The following is a 27,872-nucleotide window of genomic DNA, read 5'->3' on the forward strand; positions in this document are numbered from 1 at the left end:
TAATGTGCTTTAAAAGAGGGAGATGGTCCCTCTGAAGCACATTTTGGTATATGCTCAGCAAATAAAATATACATTTTCTGATGTATATAACGTGCTCAAAATTAGTGAGTGATATTTTCTGAAATTATCTTCTCCTTTGCAATATTTTGTGATAAAATGGAATACTTTGCAGAACAGAACCCTGTGGGAGAAAAGTGACCTGTTTATTTTGCTTTTTAATAGCATACTGTAAAAGTCACTAAAATGATTATTTAAAATTGCAGGATTAAAAGTGAAGACACTAATAAATCATACTCAGAAGGCAAGAATTGGGTTTGATCCTTAACATTTTATCTCAAAATTACTCTCTTTTTTGTTTGTTTAAATATTAAAGTGCTGTTCTTAATTATTCTGTTAAAAGAAGTCTTAAACAAAGAGATGGATAACCTGTCCTACTTGGTCATCCAGTGCTGTTTGGCATGGCCAATTCCTACCAGATCCTTTAAATTATAAAAACATTGGCCTTGGGGTCAGCTGCTTAAGTGACCCCGCCACAGTACCACAGTAGCCATGTGATCTTACTAAACTATGATAAATGAAGAACGTATTTTTCTCCCACTGTGGTTGAATGGCAAATTAGACAAGAGGTGGTTCAGATAAATGTCCTGTTTCTCCACAAAAACATAATCAGATCGATAGAATCTGGGCCAAGAGAGTTATCTCAATTTCATTCTAATTACATGACAAGTATTATGGAATTCAATGACCATTTTATATGACAATAAATGTGTTTAATACTTTATACTACCATACACATATTTACCTGTGCTTATCCAAATCCGAGTATTCATGGTAAATGTTTCTAAAAGATTGTATACCCTCATGTTCTATATAAATAAAATTAATATATGTCATATATATTTAACTAGGCAAGATAGGTAAAACTATTACTCCATATTTAAGAGAACACTTGTTCTTTTTTTAAGAGTGGAGTCTGCTTTTAAGGTTTTTTAAAAATCAAAGAATTTTTTATTCTAAACTCATCAATATTTGGCACAACCATTTTTTGGGCAAATTTTCAATCCCATGGGATTTCATCAAGCCGGTCTGTACTCTGGACTGAAATAAGGACCTCTGCGTATGAATGAGCTGAGTGCCTCTGGGCAGCTTGCTTGATGTACCCATGCTTTTTCTCCTGTTTAGGTGTCTGTCAGAAATGTTTTATCTGTAACTAATGGCTTTCAAGCATTTAGGGGTGTAAACCACAGACACCTTTCTTACTACAACCAGCTCTATTATCCAGGGACTGATTGTTGCATTTGTAGATGATCCAGCCTCCTGTCCCCTTCTTTGCCTTGTTTTCCCTGCTCCCACCTGCTGCCTGCCCTTTGGCCGTTTCACTGCTCATTAGCGCCTCCACCAGCTGGGGGCGGGGCCGGGAGCAGGGTGTCAACTCTGGTAAAAGGTTTGGGGGAAAGAGGCTGGGAGTCATGGCGAACATAAGGTTTTCAGATTATCTGTCAATTTGATACATCCAGGCTCCCCCCAAACCCTATCCTCTGGAGGAATTCAGTGCAGCTAGGACACCGAAATGTGACTTTCATCCATTATTTATTCATTCTTATAATAAGCATGATTTTGAAAGATAAGACATCTTTTTCAGGATGCTATAGGAAGCACCATCTCGGTATTGATGAGTGGCTACAGAATAGGTGTGGTTTAGCAAGTCCTCACCCCCAGTTCCAACCCAGAAAAATCACACCAAGTTTACTCTTACATTAGAGCCAGGTGGTGGAAGGATAGTTCTTTACATGCAGGCCGAGGAAGGTTGCCTTATGATGCTGAAACAGTCCTGTTCGAGTGTTAAAAGATCATATAACTAACGCTAGCTGTGTGACCCAGGGGAGCCTCTGTTATCACTTTGTGCTGTGGCTTCATTGCATAACCCAGAAAATTCACTTTGAGTGTCTCCTTGAGCTCAGTATTATACAAGAAGGCTCAGCATGTAAGACGGACACCTGCACATCGCAGATGGAGAAGAAACGGCTTGAACCCTTTTGTGTTGCTCATTTGTTTGCTTCTCTCTTGCTTGGCTCACCACGGAAACCCTAGGGCTCCAATTATGTGACCCTTAGTTTCTGTGATTGTCCATTTGTCTAAAGGCGTTGCTCAAGTCTTCTGACAGTATTATGGATCAAGCCCTGCGGTAGGTCCTGGGGGTAGGTCCTGGGGGCGCAGAGGCCAACAGGCTGCCTTTGGGGCGCTTACAGTCTTGGGATCTGACAAGGAAAATCCTATAGCAGCCCATGAGATTACTGCATGAGAACTGTGCTTTGAGGTTGTGAAGCTAAATTAAATCCCATTTTTCAAGTATTTTTGAACTCTTTAGAATTTAACAGTCCTTTCATGGAAGTGATGATGTTGCTTTCCAAATGTTAGCAACACTATCATTATTTGAATTTAGCTATATATAATTCATGAATTTGTTGTGCTAGTGAGCCTGAGATTACATTCTCTCATTATCACTACACAGATTTGATTTATCGAAATCGTGGCCAAATTTTATCTGATTAAGAAAAGCTATAAAAGATAGGTATTTCAAGCAAAAGAGAGACAGACTCATAGATAGAGACCAGGCAGACAGCTCTGGTGGTGGGGGGTGGGAGGAAGGAAATGGGGGTGTTGGGGAATGGGGGGGGAAGGGATTGAGCAAAAAAGAAAAAAAGAGAGAGCCAGAACTCATGGACATATTCAACTGTGGTGATGGTGGGGGTGGAGGTGGAAGAGGGCATATAGGGGGTAAATGTCAGATATTAAAGTGTCAGCTCCAAATAGAGAAGGTGACTCTGCATCAGAAAGATCAGGATAATTCTATTGAGCCACCACCTCAACATATGTTAACCTTATTTTTTCTCTTTGTTCATACTGCATACAATTCATGTGTATCAAATAACTTTAACATCACTAGGTGTTAAAGCAACTAATTATATACTTTAATATTTCTGGAGAGTGTCCTTGGTATTGAAAATGAGCTCTTGGAAAGTAGAAAGCATATCATTTCTGTTTTCCCTTGGCACCTGTAGGACATAGGAGGGAATTCAGCAGAGCGATAAAGAGCTCAGGCTGCCTGGGTTTAGTTATCAGCTTATCAAGGCAACTTGCTTATTGTCACCAGCTCCAGTCTCCCTGTGTGTAAAACAAAGGGTAATAATAGTTTTCATTTCATAGGATTATGTTGTAAGAACTAAATGACAAGTCATCAAAAAGCTTCATTCAACATGTAGCAAGCACTCCATAGATCATAGTTGTTGATGTTAGTACAGTTCCAGGCTCGTAGCAGGATTTAATAAATGTTTGGCGAGTGGAATAGTATTGCAGCAGTGTGTATAAAGCGAGGTCTTTGCATTTTTGTTTTCTGGTAGTGAACGTGGATTTGAATGGCCTGCTTTGGCTTTTATTTTTAATGGGATGATTTGTATTTTTAAAGACTCCACACAAGGGTTAAAAGCACAACCTGTGGGCATCAAAGCCGTGTTTGTAATAATTTTGAATTCCAGCTTATGACTTTCCACTTCAGAAGTAAGCTGTGAGCCACTATCACCCAGGCCCAAGACAGACTTTGAATGCCTTGCCCTATATCCGTGTTTCCATTCCCTCACTCCTGGAAATAGCATTCTGCTTTCCAAAATAGACTGCCGTGCTGCACCTTAAAGGGATTTTTGTCACAGCTTTGGATCATCGGAGAAACAGAAGAGAGCCTTGTAGGCATAAAATAATTTTCTAAGGTAGTTTCTAATTTTTTTTTTTCTACAAGAACACATTTTAATTGCCTGTCTTCCATCTCCTTTACTCCTAATTTTAGTCCTAACGTGGAAGTAAAGAAAGGAGGAAAACCAGCTAATAACGGTTACTTCTTTGACTTCTTTCAAGGGCATTATGAAACCCTTCGAGTGACGCAAAGAGCGGCGGGGTTCACAAGTAAGGATTCATTGAGGGGAAAAGCCAGTATCCGAGGTTGACGTCACTGCAGGAATAAGGACCTCACAGTCAGAATAACATAGGTAGCAATGTCGCATAACTCAGAAGTTCAAACATTAACATTACCAATAAAGGAAGTGCAGACCTGCCAAGTTTCCAGACCATCCAAATATTTTCGGTCTTGAGGGAGCCCCCTGTTAGAGGAAGCACCAAAGCCCAGGGAGGTGGGAGAATTACAGTCTGGAAGGCCGGGGCGTCCTGAGGTGAGAGCTGATAAGGTTCTATAAAGTTTGGCGGCCCTTCATCATTTCCTGTTCCCAATGATCCTGACGTCACAAAGGACATATTTCAGAAGCTGATCCTGGAGTAGAATTTCCTTGTTACAGAGACTCAGGCCTTCCATTCTCTTTCCTGCTCTTCCTCTCTCAGGTGGTCCAGTGGTCGGGTTCTCTAGATTCCCTGTTGGCACTGATGAAGCGTCTGCAGGCCTGGGCCCACTCTCAGTGGATAGGTGTGCGGTGCAGTTGGACTGTCTGAGCATGGCCATCTCTGTGGCTCCCCGTTCTCTTGAGAGATTGGCATGCAGCAAGCAGTGCTGTTGGTGACACTGGGCATGCCCCTTCTGAGTTTAATGGAAGGAACAGAAAGGCAATGGGTGATCATGCTGTCCATCCTGTACGACATTAGGTACAACGTTTTAACTGTCCTGTGCTCGTGCTATATTTTTAATTTGTTTCAGGAGCAAATAAGGTTTGGTTTTGTACATTCTTCATCCCTCTTTCTTATCTTTGGACCAGGTATTTCCTATATGTATAGGATGCAAATGACCTCATTCCTATCCCTGATTCTCCCCCTCATAACTCCTTTCAGAGCCGTGGTACAGGGTTTAATGACGTTGTGGTTGGGTGGCCATTTAGAGTGCTCACTTCCAGGCCATCAAACCAAAGCAGTGGTGGGTTGTGCGTTTTCATTTAGTCGTGTCCTTCCAGGGACAGCCTGCTTCTTTGGTGGACGTTGACATTTACCAGTGAACCAGCCAGGCTTGTGATGTTGTGCATTGCTTTGCCTCCTGCTGAGACCATTGATGAGCTGCATAAAATCATTTAAAATCCATAATTTTATAAACATGAAAATGGTGACGTTTTCTAATACATAGTCTTAATCTTTTGCTGTGAAATCACTAAGCTCAATGGTTATCAATTGGATATCATAGTTAGCACTCACAGGAACAAAACAAAATCTTTCATTGTTGAAACCTCTTAGGGGTTCCTTAGTGTTCACAGGGACTGATTCATGCCATACTGCCTTGTACCACATAGTGTCCTGCTGTGATAAAGCAAGTGGACTTACGCACATTATGGGATTAACCAGATGCTCAATGTGTAGGGATCGTATACTGTGACAGGGCTTGGCCATACATGGTCACAGTATAAAGAACTCCCTTGTGACTGAAATTTTTTTTGTTGTTGTTGTTAAAAAAAGTTTTCTGCCCAGGATCCTTATACTGTGGTATGCATTCAGCATTGCTATTTGTGATTCTTTTAAGATACTTGGATGCTCCCACCCCCATTTGGGAAGCTGACATTTCATATCCATAGGAAAACTTTTAAAATTTGTGTGAAAATATAGGTGTCATATTTTATGGTTTTATTATTTTTTGAGTCTGAGAAAATACTTAGATTTATTTACTTACAGTCCTGCAATTATCTTTGGTAGGAAAAGCTGCTTATATAAAAATACCCTTAAATATCGTAGAGAAGTCTCCTATATGTCTAGAAAGGAGATTTCATGAGTACCCTAGGTAATGGTGTGGCAGGAGGGTCTTAACACACTCAAACGGAATTTCTCCTTATATGGCTCTCAGGCCATTTCCTCTTGTCTTAGTCTTAATGGTGACAGAGAACATCTGGTATGTCCCTCTTCAAAATAAATCTCCCTCCTTGGGGCAAAGTATACACACTTTAGGTCCTAACCGATCTGGGTTTGAGTCTGGGCCTTGTCACTTACCAGCCTTCGGCCACTATTACCTCTCTGAGCCCAAGTTTCTTCTTTTATAAAAGGAGGCGGGTAATTTCTCCCTCACAGTTTTAGCTGCAGTGTCCAGTCCCTAGTAACTACTCAAAATATGCCACCTTGTATCATTATTGTTGAAATCGGTGAGAATTTATTAAGTCAGGTTTTCCATAATAACATTCCCAGACCTTTCTGGCTGCGTCCTGTTTTTCGAATCCACTATAAATGGTTCTAAACGAGATTTCAGATGGTCTGGTAGCTGGAACACTGGGTTTGCCGTGAAAGGCCCCTCTGACTTGCTTTCTGATTTAATGAGTTTCTTCTGTATGACCTTGGACCAGTCTTTTAACATCCTTGAGCCTGTTTGCACGTGTGTGAGACGCGGGTAATAATTATCATCCCTTCTGTGCCTTTCTCTCTGGGTTGTAGTGAGGATACCATAAAAAAGTAATTTGTAAGTCACGAAGCGCCGTACAATCATAAGGTGATAGCAGTAAATATAATCAGCAATTAAAATGTAAATACTTCACAGTAGGGTTGATGGAATTGGTCTTGCTATTTATATGACTTTTAAAACATTGGTCACCATCTTCAGCCTCACCCTTGTCCTACATGGCAGTTATGAGGCATTTACTCTCTTTTTAAATATGCATTAGTAATTTTATTTTATTTATTTATTTTTAATTTATCTTTATTGTTGAAAGTATTATAAATTCCCCCCCCCCCCACTTTTTTTTTTCTTCATTCCCCTCCACCCCGCACCCTAGGGCTTTACCACTCTATTATCTGTGTCCATGCATATCAGTACTTTGGTTAATTTCTTCTCACCCCTTACCCACACTCCTTTTCACCTGCTTTTATGGTTGGAAGGCTAAAACTGACCACTTTCAGCTGTATGACTGACACATATTTAAACAGTTCCAACATTAAAGGTATCGAGTTTGTGTGTGGAGAGCGAGTCAAAAACGGAATTGAGTGAGGCTAAGAGAGGGCCTTGTGGTCTAAGTGGGAACAAAGAGGCGAAAGAGACCCGGGAGAGGTAGGTGAGCAAAGAGATCTCTCCAGTGATGGACATTCGCAGAGAGGATTGTAGGCCTGTGTTTCCCAATATAGTCACTGCCGAGTTCCAAACAGAAGCATGGCACGGTCAAAACATCGGAATGAGAAGGGAACTTTGGGACATTGGGGATTACTTAGAGTGGAAGTGACCTTGGAGGTTGCCGTGATCCCAGGCAGGAGAGGGCAGTGGCCATGTCTGCACTCTAAGGCGGGAGGTCAGGCAGCCACCTGAAGTGTGGGGAAGTGAGAATGCAGTATTGGAGAAACCAGTACCAGTGGGAAAGTTGAGAGTCCTAGCCGTGTGAGCTGAGCCAGGCGGACTGTTCACAGATGCTGAAACTGGGGCAAGGAGGAAGAAGTGCAGTGATATAGTCATGCTTAAAAGAATCTTGACATGTGCTGTTGGGTTTAGTTTTAAATCTGTTGAATATAGTGACCGTTTGTAGAAGCAAGAAACTTTTCCCCATATTTGTACTGTATTTTGGTTGTTATTTTGTTGCCTCAATTCAGTTTGGTTTCGTGTTTAATTGTGGGGCTGAAAGTACTTAAGTTTGAGTAGTGGACAGTGGAATTTGATGAAATATCCCTGTTGTTCACTTTCTATGCTTCTATATTCTAAAAAAAAAAAAAAAAAGCTAGCCACAGTTATCCAACTGTCCACTTGGGATTTGTAGATGCTGCTTTCCTGCGGCCCTTTCCTCCTGTGACCTTAGCCATGTCATTGGTGTTGGCCTCCTGAGTCAGTGACTCGGAGTGGGCAGAGCGGTGGTGTGATGTCATGTCTGGGGCATGAGCCTGTACCCTCACCACACATGGGTCCCACCCTTCCTGGTCTAGGCAGCTCAGTACACAGTGCTTGGCCCATCGAGGGTGCTCAGTAAATTTAGTTGTTTTCCCTGTCGCTCTCTCTGGATTTCAAACAGGAATATCCAAATCTGAGAGCACCACCCTAGGATTAGGTTCCCCAATTAAAATCCGCAGTGAAAGCTGAGGCAGATGTGTGGGGAAGCATTTCCAGGCTCTCGTTAGTGTAGGAAAGATGATTGCCCTGGGTTTACAGCTAGGCTTCCGTGCTCATGAATCATAATATCTCTTTGGGGATTAATGAGTTTAACTTAATGTAACACTGACCAACTGTGTGTAATATTGTGACATTTGAAAGTATTCAGTATAAAAAGTAGCTGCTGGGAGTATATATATTTTGAGATACTTTGTGTTCTACCAAGGTTGCTTGGGTCTATTGACCTCTGCCCCCAATCCTCCACCCCACCCCCCCAAAAAAAACAAAAAAGGTCAGAAGGAAGGTTCTCCATATTATCTCCAAATTCCTAGATAGGAAAAATATCAAACTATTGATAGTCTTGCACATTTATATTTTTTAAAATAAAAAGTATCTTGTCGCCCTAACCGGTTTGGCTCAGTGGATAGAGCGTCGGGCTGCGGACTGAAAGGTCCCAGGTTCGATTCTGGTCAAGGGCATGTATCTTGGTTCCAGGCACATCCCCAGTGGGAGGTGTGCAGGAGGCAGCTGATCGATGTTTCTAACTCTCTATCCCTCTCCCTTCCTCTCTGTAAAAAATCAATGAAATACATATTTTTTAAAAAGTATCTTGCCTTTTCTCTGGTAGTCTTCCTTTCTCCTTGACCTCAAATTCCAGCAAATATATCCTCATCTCTTTTTAATTCAGATAATTACAGATTCACATGCAGTTGTAAAAAATTATACTGAAAAATCTCCTGTACACTTTGCCCAATTTCCCCTCAATGGTGGCATTTTATAAAACTATGTAGTTCTGTCTCTCAAATAGGATATGGAGTGAACACAATCCACCCATCATGTCCAGGTTTTCCCAGTTTTGTGTGTACCTACTTGTGTGTACCTAAGTCCTGTGCAGTTCACTACCCGTGCCGCCGATTCATGTATCCACCACAGGAGGTATTCTCTTGGAAGACTGCAGCTGCTTGAGAGTTTGGGCACATCCTGGGCGGACAGACATAAAGATGTGTCTTCTCCTCTAAATACACAAGAGCTTTGCATGGCTGGAGAAAGGTGGGGAGTGGAAATCTGGCCCGCGGTTCCTGTCTGTGGCTGTGTGGTAACTCTTTCACAGCCCCTCATTAGAAAGGGCTGGCCGGCCCAGGCAAAATCATAGGTGGGCTTGGCACACAGCTAACTACTCGCCTGGAGTAACTTACGCTTTTGTACTGTGTTAAGAGTTCTGCCAATTTCGGAGGCCAGGAAGCAAAGAGTTGGCCTAGGCGTGTAACACACCTGCTTTTCCTGAGGCCACGTACAACAGGCTGATTTGAATGCCTGTTTGCCCTTCTGGGATATATGTCTGCAGAGGCCTGAAGATGTGGAAAATGGCACCCCGTCTCAAACCCCCAGAAATTTGTTTGACACAGATTTTAAATGTCCACAAGGACTGGTATTTATTGGGGGGAAATGTCCTGTGCATTGTACTTTGCTATCCGGCCCAGTCTCTAGAATGGACTTCAGTGGAATTCTGCTATGTTGAGACTTTAGGGACTATCCCCATTTGACAATGCCACAATAACATTAGGTTCCCCAGTTTTTAAAAATTTGCAATTATCTGTCTCTCTCACCCTCCCCCCCCCCCGAAGCTGTGCTGAGGTGCAAACACTTGGCAGATGGCCAAGCTGCCTCACGAGCTAGGTATCTCAGTCCTGTCTGAGAAAAACTGGATTTACAAATAGGTCAAACTATGGTTATTAACATTTGAGAATGACAAAGATCTGTGCGTACCACTCAGCGCTCCTGCAATCTGTTCAGTTGAGCAAAAGTTATGATGATGATGTTTGGGCATAGTAACCAATGAGCAAATACCTATATTTGATCACTATGGGATCCTTTCAGAGAATAAATTTTGTATATTTTTTGCCAATGTCCTATTGGATTCTAAATCTCAACTATGCCTTGGTATATAAACATTTATATAAGCATTTCTTTTCTTCTTTGGATTAATACTTTTCCTGTTAGAACTTCCAAATTTCATGATTTACAGGTGACAAGTTTATTTTTGGGGGTGATGATCTTATTTAAACAAAAGCTTACTTTGTAGTCAGCTGGAGACATTTTGAAAATCTTAGAAGTACGGGAAAAAAACAGTTGTATTAAAGGAAAAATTATAAAGGATTATCACGGTAGCCTGCGATTACCTCCATAGCACACTTCTTTGGGCTTTACTTGATCCAAATAAATGTGGTCGAACTGCTGGTGTGGTCTTGGGAGTGGTCACGGGAACCTGAAGTTCCGTGTCCTGTGTCAGTTTCTGTCACTGAGGCCTTGTCTAAGCAACGTCCCAACAGGGGTTTTTTAAAAAAGGTATTTTTATTAATTTCAGGGAGGAAGGAGAGGGAGAGAGAGACAGAAACATCAGCGATGAGAGAGAATCATCAATAGGCTGCCTCCTGCACGCCCCACACTGGGAATCGAGCCCACACCCTGAGCATGTACCCTGACTCGGAATTGAACTGTGACCTTCTGGTTCATAGGTCGACGCTCAACCACTGAGCCATGCCGACTGGGCACAACAGTGATTTTTAACTATGAAAATGTTCATCTGTTTGGTGTTTGATCTGTCTAACAATAACCCTAGAGTTAGTTTTAGAGATTATGTAGTTGAATTCTCTCATATTCTGCAGGTGACAAAATGAAAACGGGGGGCAATTAAATGTGTCCAGCTCAAGGTCACCCAGCCCCATTAGCTAGGACAAGACCCAGGTTTCCTGGCTCCTAGTCCATTGCTTTTCTGCTATAGGGAACAACTTCCTGTCACCCCACCCGTCTTTCCTTGGTTTTCCATTTGTAACACTGACAGTTCTTCTGACAAACCTCTTCCGTCAGGTCCTGTATTCGTTTCCTGAGGCAGCTGTAACAAAGGAATGCAAACCTGGGTGCCTTAACACAAGGGAAATTGGTTCTCTAATTCCCGCAGCCAGAAGTTCTAGTCAAGGTGTCCGGCAGCGCTGTGCTGCCTCTACATGCTGGGAGGAGAGACTGTCCCCTGCCTTGGCCTTGGCCCCGGGTGTTGCTGATGATCCTTGACGGTGCTTGGCTTTTAGGGCGATCCCGCCAGGTTCTCCCCTGTCGTCAGACGACAGTCTTCCTGTGTGTCTGCGTGTCGCTTCTTCTTTTAAAAGAACACCAGTCATATTTGGTTAGAGCCTGTCCTGAGGACCTCATCTTAACTTGATTACATCTTCAAAGAACCTATTTCCAAATAAGGTCACATGCATAAATACACAGGGGATTAGGACTTCAACATCTTTTTCTGGAACACAGTTCAACCCATAACAGGTCTCGTTAGCTTCAAAACCATTTTTAGAACCAGTCAGGTATTTGTAACACACAATGAGAGCCTGCAATGAATTTCATTAAATGTAGAGCATCATACCCAACATTTGTAGTTTGTTACAATAACACATTGAAAAGATTTATGGACTGTTTTGGGTGTGATTTTTGGATTAATTCCCTGCTTTGAAACCGTTTGTTGGACCCCGTTTATTTAAAGGAGGGAATGAATAGACCTGAAAACACCTCATTTTCATTTTCATTTTCATTTCAGCCTGGAAGCCAGTAAAAAAAAAAAAAAAATTTGGAGAATTGAAAACTGTTGCAGAATACCAGCAGGTTTTTTTTTTTTTTTAAATCATTTTGATCTTCAGTTATTAGATACTAGTTTGCATGTGCTAAGCCTTTAGCTAAGATTTTTTTAAAAACCACTGAACTTAAACATTTTTTTATAGTCCTAAAGTCTAGAACAAAATATTTGCTATTTAATATTTAATGGTGTATATATATATTTTTTCGGGATTTCTTTTTTTATCTTTATTGTTGAGATTATTACAGATACTCCTCTTTTTCCCCCCAGCTCCCCTCCACCCGGTTCCCACCCCGCCCCAGGCCCTTGCCACCCTATTGTCTGTGTCTATAGGTAATGCATACATGCATATAAGATCTTTGTCTAATCTCTTCCTGCAGCCCCCCACATCCCCTTCCCTCTGAGAATCGTCAGTCTGTTCCATTTTCATGCCCCTGATTCTATTCCATTCACCAGTTTATTCTGTTCATCAGATTCATTTGATTTTTAGATTCAATTGTTGATACGTATGTATTTGTTGTCACTTCGTTGTTCATATTTTTTATCTTTACCCTTTTCTTCTTCTTCCTCATCTTAAAGAATACCCTTCAGCATTTCATATAATACTGGTTTGGTGGTGATGAACTCCTTTAGCTTTTTCTTGTCTGTGAAGCTCTTTTATATATAATTTTTAAAAAAGCCCTGGCCAATTTTGCTCAGTGATTAGAATATCAGCCCTTGGACTGAAGGGTCACAGGTTCGATTACAGTCAAGGGCACGTACCTTGATTGCAGGCTCGATCCCCACCAGGGTTGGAACATGTATGGGAGGTAACCAACCTATGTGTCTCTCTCAAATAGACATTTCTCTCTCTGTGTTTCTCTCCCTCCCTTCCACTATCTCTGGAAATCAATGGAGAAACTATCCTCAGGTGAGGATTTAAAAAACAACAGAAAAAACAACCTACTTGTACTCAGTACTCTCAACTGTTTGCATTCCCTTGGTGGAGTGTAATAATTTGTATTCATAAACAATCTTCCTGTCCTCATTTTTTTAAATATTACCTAATCAATTTGGTAGGCCATGTCCATACAACCTTAATTTGCATCTTTAAAAAAATGTTTTAAAACAAAGTAATGGGAATGGATGCCATATCTTTTATTAACTTTTATATAGGTGATTGCAAATCTCCCTTTAAATTAATGTCTTTTAGCTTCAAATACACCTCTTTCCATAAGGCTAGTCCCTATTTCCTATAACCTTACAGACCTAGGAGAACAATATTTTCCCTTCTGTCGTTTTGATAATTACGTCCTCTGTGCTCAGTGGTGGCCTGTTAACTAACATGAATACCATGGGCTTGCATAATAGCCTCAAATTTCCATATATTGGAACTGTGAGAATTTTCTGTAATGGTGCTTTAGCAATAATGATGGAGGTACAGGCATTTCCTGAGGATTAATGACCAGCTGGGAGGAATCAGTGGCCCTTGGCTCTGCCTCCCAGCCAGCCATTAATTCGAAGGAAATGTCTTTTGCTGAGGTCGTTATTGCTATTACAAGCTTAAAATGGAAAAACATAATAGGCGTATGAGTTATTTTTATGGGTTGATGCAGTTTCCAATGGTACAGACTAATTTGAGAAAATGAATGTGTATACATACAGTAGTAAGTCAGATTGTTTGAATCATCCCTCAGTATTCCATGTTTTATGACTGACTTTACAGTTCTCTACCTTTTCCACTTAAAAAAAAAGAAGAAAATTTGATTCAGTAAGTTCTGCATTGGCTCAAGGCTTAAAAGTGTTGAATTCAGTGACATATTTGGAAACACCAGTTTCTGTTATCAACTTCAAGTAATATTCAGGCTTCATGTATGGTCTGAACAGAAAAAAATGTATATTTTATATTTTTGTAAAAATTCTTTTTCTGTTAGAATAAAATGTTGCAAGGATTTTTTTAAACCTTGTAATAGTTTTGCTGTGCTTCTTTGATTTTTCTCTGTCACTTATTTGTATAATAGGCAGCCTTAGATTTATGCCTTTACATTTTGAATCCAAGAGAAAGCAATGCACAACTTATGTAGTCAGCATTCCAGGGTGTTTTTTAATTGTACATTAAGTACTGCAAAAATGGGGAATCCACCCAGCTGTCATGGCTCAGTGGTTGAGTGTCAACCCATGAACCAGGAGGTCACAGTTTGATTCCCGGTCAGGGCATATGCCTGGGTTGCAGGCTCCATCCCCAATGTGGGGTATGCAGGAGGCAGCTGATCAGTGATCCTCTCTCACCATTGATATTTCTATTTTTCTCTACCTCTCTTTTCCTCTCTGAAATAAATAAAAATATATTATCGATTACACACACACACACACACACACACACACACACACGCACACACACGCACACGCACACACACACATACACTCTCTTCTCTTAAAGAAGCAGCCAAAGTGTCAAAATGTTGCCCATCATGCTCCTTTCTGATTCTTTTAAAAAAGTTAGCCCTTCTGTTTTTTAAAAAACTATATTTTATTGATTTTTACAGAGAGGGAGGGAGAGGGATAGAGAGTTAGAAACATCGATGAGAGAGAAACATCAGTCCGCAGGCTGACACTCTATCCACGGAGCCAAACCGGTCAGGGCAAAGCTAGCCCTTTTGTATATCTAATTATGTTCTTCATCAACTGACCTATTGATTTCTTTTTTAGTCTATGTTACTAACAAAGCTAATCTAGAAATATTCTTAAACGTCATAATAGGGAAAAATTGTGAGAATCCTGAAAATTGCCATCCGTGACCTTGTGGATGTAGAGAGCATCACCCAGGCATGATCTTATGACCATTCTTATCTCTATCACCAGTTAATGACTCCACATGTATCAGGCTTCAGCTTATAGAGGCGTGGCTCGGTGGAAGAGCTGAACAATTACAGGACACAGATCTGCACCAAAAGAAATAGAGGCGTCAAGCTCGGAAATCTCATTCTGCTGGGCCCTCAAGTTCTGGTCCCACTTCTTCCCTTTTCACCACTCACTCCCAAGTAGTTGATCACACTGGTAAATTCATTTGCAGTCAAACTTCCTTGAGCCCGCTTTGTCCACGTGTCCCCAGCCTTCTTCTCCTTCCCCTCTCCTCGCTTTCGATGTCCATGAGATGCTTCGATGCTGCTCTGCCTCTCAGACCTACCCCTCCTCCACCTCCTTCCTTTTTGTTGAAAGTGCTAGGGTTCTCCCAGTTCTTCCGGAGCGACACTGCCCAGGAGAACTTTCTGCAGTAGCGAGAATGCTCTGTAGTTGTGCCATCCAGTACGGTGGCCACCAGCCACCGGTAGCTACTCGAACACTTAAAATGTGATGAGTGCGACTGAAGAACTGAATATTTGGTGTTATTTTCTTTTAATTCGTTTGAATTTCAATAGTGCCATGTGACTAGTGACAATTGTATTGGCTGGTGCAGTCACCTCTGGATCCAGTCCCTTCACAGCGGTCCTTTTTACCTTCATAGGACTTTGTATGGACTCCATCCTGTCACTTAACTCACATCTTGCCATATGCTGCCTTTGGTTTTTTTGCCTAACTCAATATGACAAAAACCAAATATGCAAGCCCCACTGTTCGTGGTCCTGGAGGATAACAGAGATATCCTCAAAGAGCTTACAGAATAGGAAGAACCAGGGTTTTCTTGGTGGCAGCGAGGAGCCAGGTTATGATTCATTAATAGTCCCGAGTAAGCCACATGTGCACTGTCCTGAGGTTAGGGCTCCCAGCTGGGAGGTCTTGCAAAAAAAAATGTGAGTTTTACTTCTAAAGAGGTTAACTTGCAAACGATTTTAAAATGAGGTACTTTATACAGAGATGATAAAACTCTTCTCTCTTACAGTGCCACACTAGTGCCCCATAATTAAGATGAACACATGCTATGGATTGGTCAGGACAGTCCCAGTTTATGTCCATTGTTCCAGTGTGCCTGCCAGTAGCACCCCTTTCACTCCCCAATGTGTCCTCTTTGGGGAAGAGAAAGTCTATCACCACCCTACCTACCGTCTGTCTAACTTCTCACACACCTTGCCCCTCCCTTCATCTTGTTACTCTTGTTTTCTTCCAGGCTGTTCTTTCAGGGTCTTTTCCTTTCAGGTCATTTCTCTGTCCAGAAACTGCTCCTCCTTAGTGACTGAATAAATTGCAAATTGTTCAGGTCCTATATAGAATTATTTAGCGCTCTGTTTACCATTTTCAAATGTTTATATGTAAAACGGACACCTAGGTAGCCGAGTGAGTAAACATTCTATTCCATAAACAGAACAATTTCTCACCATCAGTTTCACATGGAATTTCTTTGTCCACCTTCAACTGCTTAAAATCTTCTTTCATCTTCAATGTCCAGCTTGAACACCACTATTAGGACTCCCCGAGTCAGAACGGGGGCTGTCCCTGGAACTGAGAACACACATTAGTGCCTTGTTTATAACATGCTATCCATTTTCCTTGCACTGATATTTTTTGAACATCTCTTACCTTTGTTTACCAATTAAATTAACTTTGAGAAAAGTTACCACGTGCTTTGAATTTTCTTCAGAATCTATGACAGTGGTATACAGTAGTTGCTTAACACACGTATTTGTTGAATGAAGACAAAAAAGTATATGGCTAGGCTACTTTACATCACTCCTGCAAGATAATTTCTTAAAACTATAATTGGAAGCTTTTTTTTTTTTAAAGTATTTCTACAGTATTATGTCATTAATTACTGTACCCTGAGGAATTACTGCTGCTACTAATCTCTTGGATCCAGTACTTAGGGACATAAATATAAGTGACATCAGCTCTGCTACTGCGTTCAATGAGATTACACAAGAGAAAGTTGGCTTAGGAGCAGATGCTGAAAAGTACCTTCAAAGATAACAAAATGGAGAGTGTGTTGCTAGGGTTAGTTCAGGGGCACCGTCTCAGGTGAAGCTGCTGGTGTGGTATTGACAATATGCTGGCATGTTCTTCTGCACAATTGGAAAGAGGTGTGTCTATTTGAGGAGATTTCCTCCCAATAAAAACAACAGCAATGTGTCTATGATTGATTTTTTAAAAGATCATTTAGAGGAATAACACTTGCTGATTAGGATGGGAAAAAATCGTTTGCATACAAGGCAAAGCTTGTATGTGAATGTATTTCTTATTTTTTTAATCATCTTTCTATGTATGTGGATGACTATGAACACTGAGTTCAGAAAATAAGTTAGTTTTCTTTTTCTAAACCTCTCCTCAGTAGTTTTATCTCTTTGTGGATTATGTCGACTTTTCTTAAGTGGGTAAAAGCCTAGATACTCTATGTATTTAATTTAAGCACCTTGTATGTCTGTGGTAAACAAAATTATATAATCTTAGAGTAAATTCAGAAAAGAAATATTGCAACTATTTTTAAATAGACTATACTTTAATTTTAATATACCAATATAATTTTTGGAAAAAATCAATTTATGCATGGGCTTGTTCCTAATTCCACACTGTGACATTAGATTTTAAAGGGTGATAACAAAAGAATAAGTATTAAATTTGTTTATTTTTTCTCAGAATCTTACAACAAACTTACCAACACACACACACACACACACACACACACACACACACACCATGACCTCCAAAAAGAGTCTTTTCTCTTCCTACTTTTCTTCCTGCTTCTTACAAGCAGTTTCATCACCACAACTACCAACAGGCTTAAATATTTTAACTACTTTTACATGTTTATATTACACTAGTAGCCCTGCGCACGAATCCGTGCACCAGTAGCTCTCTGCGGGGCCTGGCTGCTCCACGCCTGCTGCCCAGAGGCTCTCGGTGACCCAGAGGCCCATTGAAGCAAGCATTTCGCCAGGCCGCTCATGCTGCCGGCTCTCAGTGGCCAACCCCCTGGGACTGGGGGACTCCGGCAGGGCTGAGAGGACTGGGCGCTGCCATCTTTGTGATGGAGTGACAGTTAATTTGCATATTACCCTTTTATTAGATAGGATAAGAATTAAGGGAAGGCTAAATATGGCCCTGATCAGTGTGGCTCAATTGGTTGAGCATTGTCCTGTGCACTGAAAGGTTCCTGGCTTGATTCCCGGTCAGGGTACATACCCAGGTTTGCAGGTTCAATCTTTGGTCGGGGTGCATGTGGGAGGCAAACTGATCGATGTTTCTCTCTCACATCAATGTTTCTCTCCCTCTTCCTTCCTCTCTCCCTAAAATCAATTTTAAAAACTGTGATAAGTTAAAAAGAAAAAACTAAATATGTCTGAAAAGCATATTTAAAATACTGTTTTAGAACAATTTGCGTGGTTGTATGAAGAAGTTGGAAGCCAGTTGTTAGAAATATCTTGTACTCCAAACATTTGAAAAGTGGTGTCAAGGACTAGAAGCATGGGTCACTTGGAGGATGGCCACATCCTCAACTAAGAGAAAAAGCCAGGAAAGAGAAGAATGGGTTTTGAGTTCCAGGTGGACACGAAACACTCACGTTCTTAGTTATGGATGCATGAAGTTTAGGAGAAGGAGCTGAGCTCCGGGTAAAGATGTGGGAGCCACTGATGGTAGTGGTTGCAGCCATGGCTGTGAATTGACGATCTCAAGAAAATGTGGGGGGAAAAAAGTGATGCAGAAAGTAGAGGAGGAAGGGAATATGGGGATCATTGTGCACAAAGGATAACATAGGTGGTCAGCTGCCAGGAATGGTACATGAACCAGTGGTCACCACTTCATCCTCCCCCAGTTGTCCCACCAGACAAAGAACCTACGGTGGCTCCCCTGCCCACTCCTGCCCCACGCTCAGCTCCTGATAATTGCATGGTTGTTACTTCTCCATTAGCTCACTAGACTAAGCTCACCACTGAGGCATGCCATGGACAGCAGTGAACCCTAAATCCTGGCCATGCTATCAGTACTCAAGGAGAACAGGAAATGAAACCAAGGAGAGTCCGTTTTGGGCCAGATCTTTAACTCATATCGAGTGACATCCTGTTTCCCATCTGAAAAAGTTAAAATTCTGTTGTGCAATTGCTACGCAGAATGGAGCATGTCTGCTGGTTTGCTGAAACTGTTTAGCAAGGCAGGGCACAAGTGCAAGGCCTGTTCCCAGCAGCTGACAGCACCTTCCTTTCTGAGGAACAAAGCGAACATCTGTAATGAAGAGTGAAATGTTCCCCGTGTGTTTAAACCAACAACCTTGACTTCAAGGATCATTAGATTTCAAAGACAGAAAGAAAAAAAAAATCAAGGTGATATTCATTGCATGGATCAAATGATGAGAAACTGAGTTGTAATTTGGGATTCATTCACAAGAAAGCGTCTGAAAGGTTTTCACATGAATAGGACCCGTAAGAGTCATGAACTCCAAGCTCTGTGCCCAGCTCACACTCTCTGACACGCTAGAGGACATGGTCTTTGGGCCACTCTGGTTGCCAACTCACACCGAGCAGACAAGATGAAGTTTTCAAAGCTTTGGAAGGGTGTGGAGCCTCCAGGTAAGCTGGCTGGGCACAGGATTTGTGGTTACGCCCGATTTTGGCTGAGCAGTTTTAGTAAGCCAACAAAAATGCTCCATTCTGTAAAGCTAATTGCAGAACGAGACTTTAAGGTCTCCAGATGGAAATTGGGATAGTCAAATCCACGAAGGAAAGAAACATATTATTTCATGAGCCGTGCCTCTGCCATCTTAGGACAGTCCCATGAATATTATGTATGCGCAGTAAACATGTATGACCATATAGAGGTCCAAGCAGCATGTGGGATTTTGCTGATGAGTACAACAAATAGGAATCCTTTATATCTACGGATCCACAGTGCCTAACGAGGCCCATGTCCATCATGCTTACTAGCTTCCAACTTGCCAGCCACGCTTAGGCACTGTGAGCTCCAGCATTCTTACTTCATATAACAGGGCAGAGTCGTGGGTGAGTGCTTGTCAGAAAAGCAAACTCAAGCAAGGGATTTTAAGAGATTTGAAGAATGCCACAAAGCAACCAAGGTGATCATCTCTGACTCACCTGTTAATCGAACTGAGCCATGTTATAAAGCCAAAACTAGAATGATGAGTATTAAGAAAAGACCAGTATTTTCTTGCACCTCTTTGAAAACTTCTGTTATGTTACCGACTCCATTGCTGGCTGTTTTGTAGATAGTACACAGTCAGCTTGCATTTGGCAGAGCTCACCTGATTTCTTATTCATGTTCATGATTTCTTAAATACAGAGAAATATTTAACATATTAGAAAAATCATTTAAATTAATGGCATTAACGTCGTAATGTTATTACGTCCTCTTTTTTTTTCCCTAGGGCACACGACAAATGGTTCCATAGTGTTCACATTCAACACACACGGTAGATTTTCCTTAGTTTGTGTGTGCAACGGCCATTTGAACACCAGCATAAAGTTGCCTGTATTTGTTAGCTTACTTACCTGCGATTAGTAATATTGTGATCCATTTTATTCACTTCAGCTCTTTTGTTCATTAGTGTATTTTTACTTAATTGCATGAGGGTGAACTTTTTATACTATATGTTTAACAGGTAGAAATTAAAACACTTTCTACTAATTAAATGAATATGCACTGAAAATATTGTAGCTGCAGTTTTAAATAATTATTCTATTATATTTAAACCTAAGTTAGTCCTCAGTCTTTCTAAAGTTTTCATATTTGAATGGAGTACACCAGAGTGACATTTTTTCCATTTCTCCACTGTCAAGATGGGAAGGCACTTGTTCCGAGCATCTGTGTCCCCATCTATTTTTCACTAATGTTCAAGCTGTAGTTCCTAGCTAACATGATGGAGAATCAAATTTGCAAACTCTAAGGATCACACCAAATATATAATTTCTATGTGTCCAAGGTGGGTGGGCCTCTAGTTAGGAGAGAAAAACAGTTCTCCCAAACATGGGAGAAAGAATGGAATCTGAGAACTACCCCTAAGGAGACATCTGTTTGTTCACTCAGCTAACGTTCATCATGTCCAGGCTAATGCTAGGCACTGTGCTAGATATTGGAAATACACGGGTGAGCAGTTCAAGGCCCCTGTTCTCATCGATCTTACATTCTAGAGAGGAATTATGAGCAGTGGTCTAGTTGTGGAAAAATAAAGGTGATCATTTCCAACAGTGATAAGAGTTATGAATTAAAGTGAACCAAGGTAATGTGATATAGACTATTGGAGTGGGAGAGGTGCTTTACACTGGACAGTCTGGGTGGGCATTATGGAGGAGGTGCTGTGTGAATTTAGAGCCCCAATGACTAGAAGATAGATCTATCCGTTGGCTGACATTAACAGCAGATGGGAGGAAGGAATTAGAAGAGGCTAACTGAGAATTCAGCTTTATTTTTCTTATCCCCTGGGTTAGGAAAAATGTGACTGGGTAGAACACCCAAGGCTATGTTACAAGTATTATAAAAGGCAGGTAAAAGGCAAGAGAATTCATTACATCTATTCTTCTTGTGATACCCGTATGACTGTCAGCTTCAAAGTGAAGTAAATATCGCCTCTGCCATTTTAGGCCACTTTTAATTCTTCAGCACAGATTTTTTTAAAAGCCATCAATGTGGTCATTAATGAAAATAATCATTATTTTTAACAGTTCTAACTTAGAAAAAAAATAAGTGCACTTAGCTGAGAGGTAGCCAACTTGTATCAGCGCTGCTTGGCGTGGTGCCCTCTTGACCCGTCTGAGTCATATTGTTGTTTCTGCTGCTGCTTTCCCTTTAGAAATGAAAGAGACAGAGAGAGTGTGTGTGTGTAGGCCTGGAGGAAGAGAAATCCGTTCTGCTTTTCTGGTTTCTAAACACTGCAAAAAGTACAGTAAAGTAGAAAACAGAAGGAAGGTGGAAAGAGATGCATGTGCCTCCTTAGTTGTGGGTTCAATTACTAGTTCATACAACAAAAAAAAGGTTGACTCCGTGAATTGAGGACCTGCCCTTGTTAACTGGTACTCCTGAATGTAGTTAATGGCACAAACTAGGTAGCAGCAGCCACTTAGCCTATTGTTTTGAGGAACTGAGGTCCAGCCCACAGAGGCACTGTTTCTAGCTGTTTACTCTGTTGAGAACCTCTTTTGTTTTGGATACAAAGGCGGCAGGAGAACCTGGAGACCTTCTCAGGAAGGGGAACCTCTTGGAACGTAAGCAGTCACGGGGAGGAACTAGCACCCTTGGATTGGTGTCTGAGCAGGAGGACTCGGAGTTGGCTGGCCCACCCTCCCTTAGTGTTTATTTTGTTTAAGCTACGGAACTCATTCCTGTGGAAGGACAGAAAGGAAAGAAAACCCAAACCCTATCCTCATGACACTGACAAATCAGTTGGACTGAGCACACTGGAATCAACTAACGAGCACTTCTGCCTTTGGTTGTGTGAAAGGGGAGGCTATGAGTCTTGTGGGGAACAGAGTGAGGCAGGAGTGAGTGATTAGTCGGGATGCGAGGCTGCCTGCGGGAGATGGGTTTTGGGTGATGTTTTGAAGGAAGTCAGGAAACGACTTGAGTTCCTATACACAAAGCTTGTCACCTGAACAAGACTGGAGGCACCTGGAGGGCAAGGAGGTGGCTTCTCTTCCTTATACATTTCCCAAAGTCCCTTGCTGCTCCGTTGCAGTATTTCCCAAGAGCTTGAATGACTGGACTTGGGCGCCATGTCACTAAATGGATGAAAGGTTGGCCATCCACTCTGCCACTGAGAGGCCACAGCACAGAACAGAAACAGATGTCACAGGCACCTGTAGACCTGTCCCTTTTGTCTTCCAATGTCCACTCCCTTTTGAGCTCTTTCTCCCTCCAACATTGCTCACAAAAGAGTCCCTCCATCTGAGAAGGAACGCATATCCAGTAACCTTGTGGGCCGCCTCCCTGAAAGGGGAGACCTGTTGAATGCCACTGGAAATGCAGGCTCTCTTGTGACAGCGAAGTCTCAGGAGGAAACGGGTGGTTAAATTGCTAAGTTCTTTGAGTCCGAAGCTTTTTTCACTTGAAGTGCAGATAAGTGCCTGATCTTGCAATCTCAGGTTTCCGACTTTGTTCTTTTTTTCTCTCCAAAATGCCATTTTCATTTGTTGTTAAGAGTTGAGAACATGTCGAAGAGCTTCTCAGAGTGGTAGGTGGTATTACAGAGCACACGGAGAATGAAAACTCAATATCATCCTGGAGGCGGTCGGCTACCATCAGGGAGGAGTCGGGTTACTTTCCAGTCTTGGCTGTGTCTGAACGTGAAACAGGAAAAGGAGAGCTGAGGCCAGGAGTCACCTCATTTGGGCCCAAAGCGCCATTTACCTATATGGAGAAAAATTGAAGCAAGAGTTTCTTTGCTATTTTCTCCATGGTTCTTTTCCAATTCAATATATCATAAATGATGCTTTAGGGAATGGTGACAGGGCAGAAAAACCCAGGTAGTGTCAGTAAGTCTTGCTTGTTCTCACCTAACTCTTTTACCTAAATCCTCAGTATCTATGGGAATGCTAGCATCAATTTTAATAAGTTATCAATAGGTGAATAATGGTTTTTCTTGGTTGTTCTTGATGCAATAATGGAATTGTGGTGTTTTGAAATTTAAGAATTTGGGTCCAGCCTGAGCAGCGAGGCTCGATGGCTGACTGTCGACCTATGAACCAGGAGGTCACAGTTCCCCTTCAGGGCACATGCCTGGGTTGCCTGCTTGATCCCCATTTGGGGGTGGGGGGTGGGGGGTGGGGGGTGGGGGCGTGCAGGAGGCAGCCAATCAATAATTATTTCTCATTGATGTTTCTATCTCTCTCTCTCTCCATTTCCCTTCCTCTCTGAAAGCAATAAAAATATTTTTTCAAAAAGAATTTGGGTCCAAACCAAATTATAGACACAATCATATTAAAAATACGAATGCTGCCCCAAACCACCAGCGTATCATGAACTAGTGAGTCTAATAGATTACCGCTGATTTCTTGTAACATATTTTAAGAGACAAGGTATTAGTAAGCTGCTATACTTCCTTGATCAAAGAGGCAGAAACCTTTGCAACACATTCTGTTGATAGAATGGTTAGCTAGAATGAGTCTGGGCACTATTTTCTAAGGATCCTACTTAACTCAATACCAAATAGACTTTGATTCATTTTTGTGTGAGGCTCACTGGGCCAATTTTGTTTATATATACATCATTTAGAATCAGGTACTATAACCACCATTGTCATGTATATATACCTAACTTAAAGCAAGACCGGAGAAGGAATATGGTAGATCACAGAGCAACTCGGGAAGGTGACAGTGATGACGAGGAAGTGAAACACAGTGGTTGTATTTCAGGGGTCCTACCCAGCAGATAGTTACTATGGATCTTTAAGTTCCGCCTTATAGATTGATGGATCCTCAAGTCTGATCTGACACCATGGTCTACACTCCCCTGGGGCTACCTGCTGAGGTCGGCAGGAAGAAGTCAAAGAGGGTGCTGCCAATAGGTAACTCCTCAGAGATCACAGTACACTACCCTCATTGTACTGGCTCTTCCCCACAAATGGACTACAGATCACTGCTCTACTTATGTATTTAAGAACAAATGGCCAAGAAATACAGTTATCATTTTATTCTGGAATATACTATTTTGAGCATCAGTTCTCACTGTAGGTAATGAATGGGGCAGCTAAACACAGTCCTGCTTAATATTTAATCTTTATAAGAGCTTTATACAGTAGGTATTTTATAAATATTTTGCCAAAGTGTAAACCATAAATCATGAGGCCTTTATTCCACCTAGGTGAAATAAAGAAAGCTTTATGAAGAAGATGAATGGCACTTCACCTGAGCCCTAAAGGACGAATAGGATTTTAATAGGATAGCTGGAAGTGGGGAGAGAGCCTGCCCTGTTTTGTGAAAAGTATGAACAAATCAATGAGGCAGGCAGGTGTTGGGCATGTTCATGTCACAGCAGCTAGTTTGGGTTGCATAGTTATATTAGGGCCGTAGCATAGGGAATAGGCAGACATGAGCAATGAGCCTGAACAGTAAGTGATACCAGATTATCAGAGCCACACATAGTATGCCTAAGGAGACTGGGCACCATAGAAAATGAGAAGATTTCTGAGTAAGAGAACGATTGGTCAGATCTGGTTTGATTTATAAAAAACATAGGCTCACTCAGAAGCCTGTGTTACTAGGCATAGACATTCCCATGACAGATGCAGTAGGGTTACAGCCCTGTGACGTGTAAGGACATTTTGATCAATGATGAACCGCATATATGACAGTGGTCCCGAAAAAGTATAATGGAGCTTAATTTCTTATAAGAAATGGGAAGATATGTAGTTCAGGAGGAATTTATTTTTCTCTGATGGGAGCAGTGTCTGTGGGGCAATCGATTTGCTCTCACTCACAGTACCTTCGTTCTGAGTGTGCAGATTACACCCCAATCAGTCAGCCGCCAACCTGTGTCAGCACAGAGGGGCCTGTACCCCCAGCGCTTCATATAGTGAGAGGATGCTACATAGTGAGAGGGTGTACAGCCTCCCAGATGTAGCTTGATGGGCTTCAGAGTACACGGTTATCAATTCCCTGTCAAGGACTTAAAATCCTCTGCAAGGACACAGGTCCACAGGAGCTACCTTAACAAGTATAAAATGCCACTGCCACTTTAGTAAAAGCTCTCTGCGGTGTGTGCAGCCAGCCTGGCCCTGGGCTTTGGGAGTATTTTCAGGTTGCAACGATGTAAAGCAGAGATACGTTTTAATTTTTCTTTCCATTCAATGCCAGAGAAAGCTCTTTGGCCAGATAGAGTCAATGGACCAAAAACAAATTTCTAAAGTCAAAATATTCAATCCTCAGTTCTATACCCTTTCCATGTGAAACGGATACAACAAAGTTCCTTAATCTGACCACTGCTCCAACTTGTAAGAGCCAAAACCACATTGCTGTGGTGATCTCCTATGTCCCTTTCTCTCTCCAACTTGATTTCTTATGCCTACTGATCTCAGGCCACCCTCACACCCTCCTGACTCTCAATAGTATGGTGATCTACGCCTTACCCACCCAATTTTTCAATATTTCCAATCAATCCAGCCCACATTCCTGTTCATGAGGCAGCACTGACTGCTTCAATGTTCTATTTCTGACCCTGTTGGAAGGAAGCAGAGGGAGGGCTTATGGGGCAGTGTTTATTATAAAGTCTACAGTGGTGTACAGTAATGCCCTGGGCCTTCACATTCACTCACTACTCACTCACTGACTCACCCAAGCAACTTCCAGTCTTCCAGGCTCCATTCATGGTAAGTGCCCTGTACAGATGTGCCTTTTTAAAAATTTTCTTATACTGTATTTTTACCGTGCCTTTTCAATTACTAGATGCACAAATACTTACCATTTTGTTGCAGTTGGCTACAGATTCAATAAATCAACATGCCGTACAGGTTTGTAGCCTAGAAGCAATAAGCTACCATAGGTGTGTAGTAGGCTGTACCATCTAGGTTTGTGTAAGTGCAATCTATGATGTTTGCTCAATGATGAAATAGTCTAACGATACATTTCTCAGAACCTATTCTCATCATTAAGCAATGGATGACTGTATTTGCTACAATAATTTTCTTTAAGATATCTGTTATATAAATAGGTGCTTATAATACAGTTTATGATTTTTATACTTTCTTAATACAAGGAGCTGGTAATCATCATGTGCTTTGATTAACTTGAAAGTGAAAAGATGAACCTCCTTCTAGCAATCTAGTCTAAATATTAGCAGCATGAGAACTCTCCCTTTAATTATATGAACTTGTATTGAAATTGCACTACTATTTCAATGCAGAAGTCCATTGTCTCAAATAGATGTTGACTTCAAGAGGATACGGACCTCATTTTTTATTTATTTGCTATCTCTCACAGCACTGGAGAAATTATTACTCAATGAATACTTGTTGAATGAATGAAGAATTGAATGGGTAGACCCCTAGCTTAATTATAACTTTCACTCTTATTATCAGGGTGAGTGATTCGCCCAGGGTCCCAGTGAAAACGACTTTGAGACTTCTAAAGAACTATATTTCTATAAATTGCCAAATATATACATTTCATGGTCTCTATGGGTCAGTGGGTTCCACACCCAGAAATTCCAAACGAGGAAATCTGGGCTGATGGAAAAGGTTGAAATGAATGAGTCTCTTCTAGCGTAGGAGTCAGCAAACTGTGGCCCACAGGCCAAATCTAGCCCATTACCTGTTTTTGTATGCTCAGCAATCTAAAAACAGTTTACACGATTTTTTAGTGGTTGAAAAAATCAAAGAATAGTAAAATTTTGTGACATAGAAAAATGATACGAGATACAAATTTCAGCATCTGTAAATAAAGTTTTCCTGGGACCCAGCCATACTTACTTATTCACGGACTGTCCATGGCTGCTTTCACATTAAGCGGCAGAGCTGAATAGTTGCCACAGGGGCCACCTGGCCTGCAAAGCCTAACGCATTTGCTATGTGGCCCTTCACAGAAAACGTGTGCTGACCCCTGCTCAAGTGTGTCTTCCTGGCCCTTTGAATCCATTTATACGCAGTTCTTCCTTCAGTGTGCAAATGGAAAATGAATTTAAGTTCCTTAATAGAAGCAAGACACCTTTAGCTTTGCCTCCAGATGTTATTCTTTCCCTTCTCTTGAGAATCTTGAATGTTCTGTATCTAGATTCTCAAAGCTAAAGAATAATGAGGTAGAATGTGTTTTATCCATTACCCTATTGCTTTACTATGGGGATCCTGAAAGTGTGGTTTTCCCTTTAGGTTAGAGGGCTACATTCTTTTCCTGGTCACACTCCATTTTTAGTTCACACTCGGGCTGTCAGCTCTGCCGAACAATGCCAAATGAGCTTCTTAGGATCTCTTGAAAATCTCTTCCGGTTTGCTTTCTGTCCATACCTCATTCAGGTAGTTTCCCCCAGAAGGCTCAGGAATAGTGGAATAACCTTCGGTTATGAACAGTGTATTGAACTTCTCTATGAGGTGTGTTAATGTCACAGTAACCTGCCAGTTGTCTTCTGCGCTCAGCAACATCATGGCCCCTTGGTTCGGGGCTCTGTAGGCACAGCCAAAGGAGGTGGGACAGCCTGTCCTTAGTAGACGGAAGCCATTATGAAGTGGCAGGGAGGCAACTGGATGCAAAGTGAAAAATAGTCTCCCCTCTTCATGTCATATATTCCCTCGTGAGCCCAATGTGATCTGGCCACCAAACCCTCATCCCACAGAGAGTCCTTTAAATATTAAGGTCACCGATAGCTTCTTAACTTCCACAT

General features: G+C 41.5%; 1 protein-coding gene across 3 annotated transcripts in view; it reads left to right on the top strand.

Annotated features, from left to right (window-relative positions):
• Window positions 1-27,872, top strand: part of HMGA2 (high mobility group AT-hook 2) — a 144,324-nt gene that overhangs the window by 20,602 nt on the left and 95,850 nt on the right. The gene's annotated exons all lie outside the window — the stretch shown is intronic.

Source organism: Cnephaeus nilssonii (genome assembly GCF_951640355.1).
Source record: "Cnephaeus nilssonii genome assembly, chromosome: 6".
Classification (NCBI taxonomy): Eukaryota; Metazoa; Chordata; class Mammalia; order Chiroptera; family Vespertilionidae; genus Cnephaeus; species Cnephaeus nilssonii.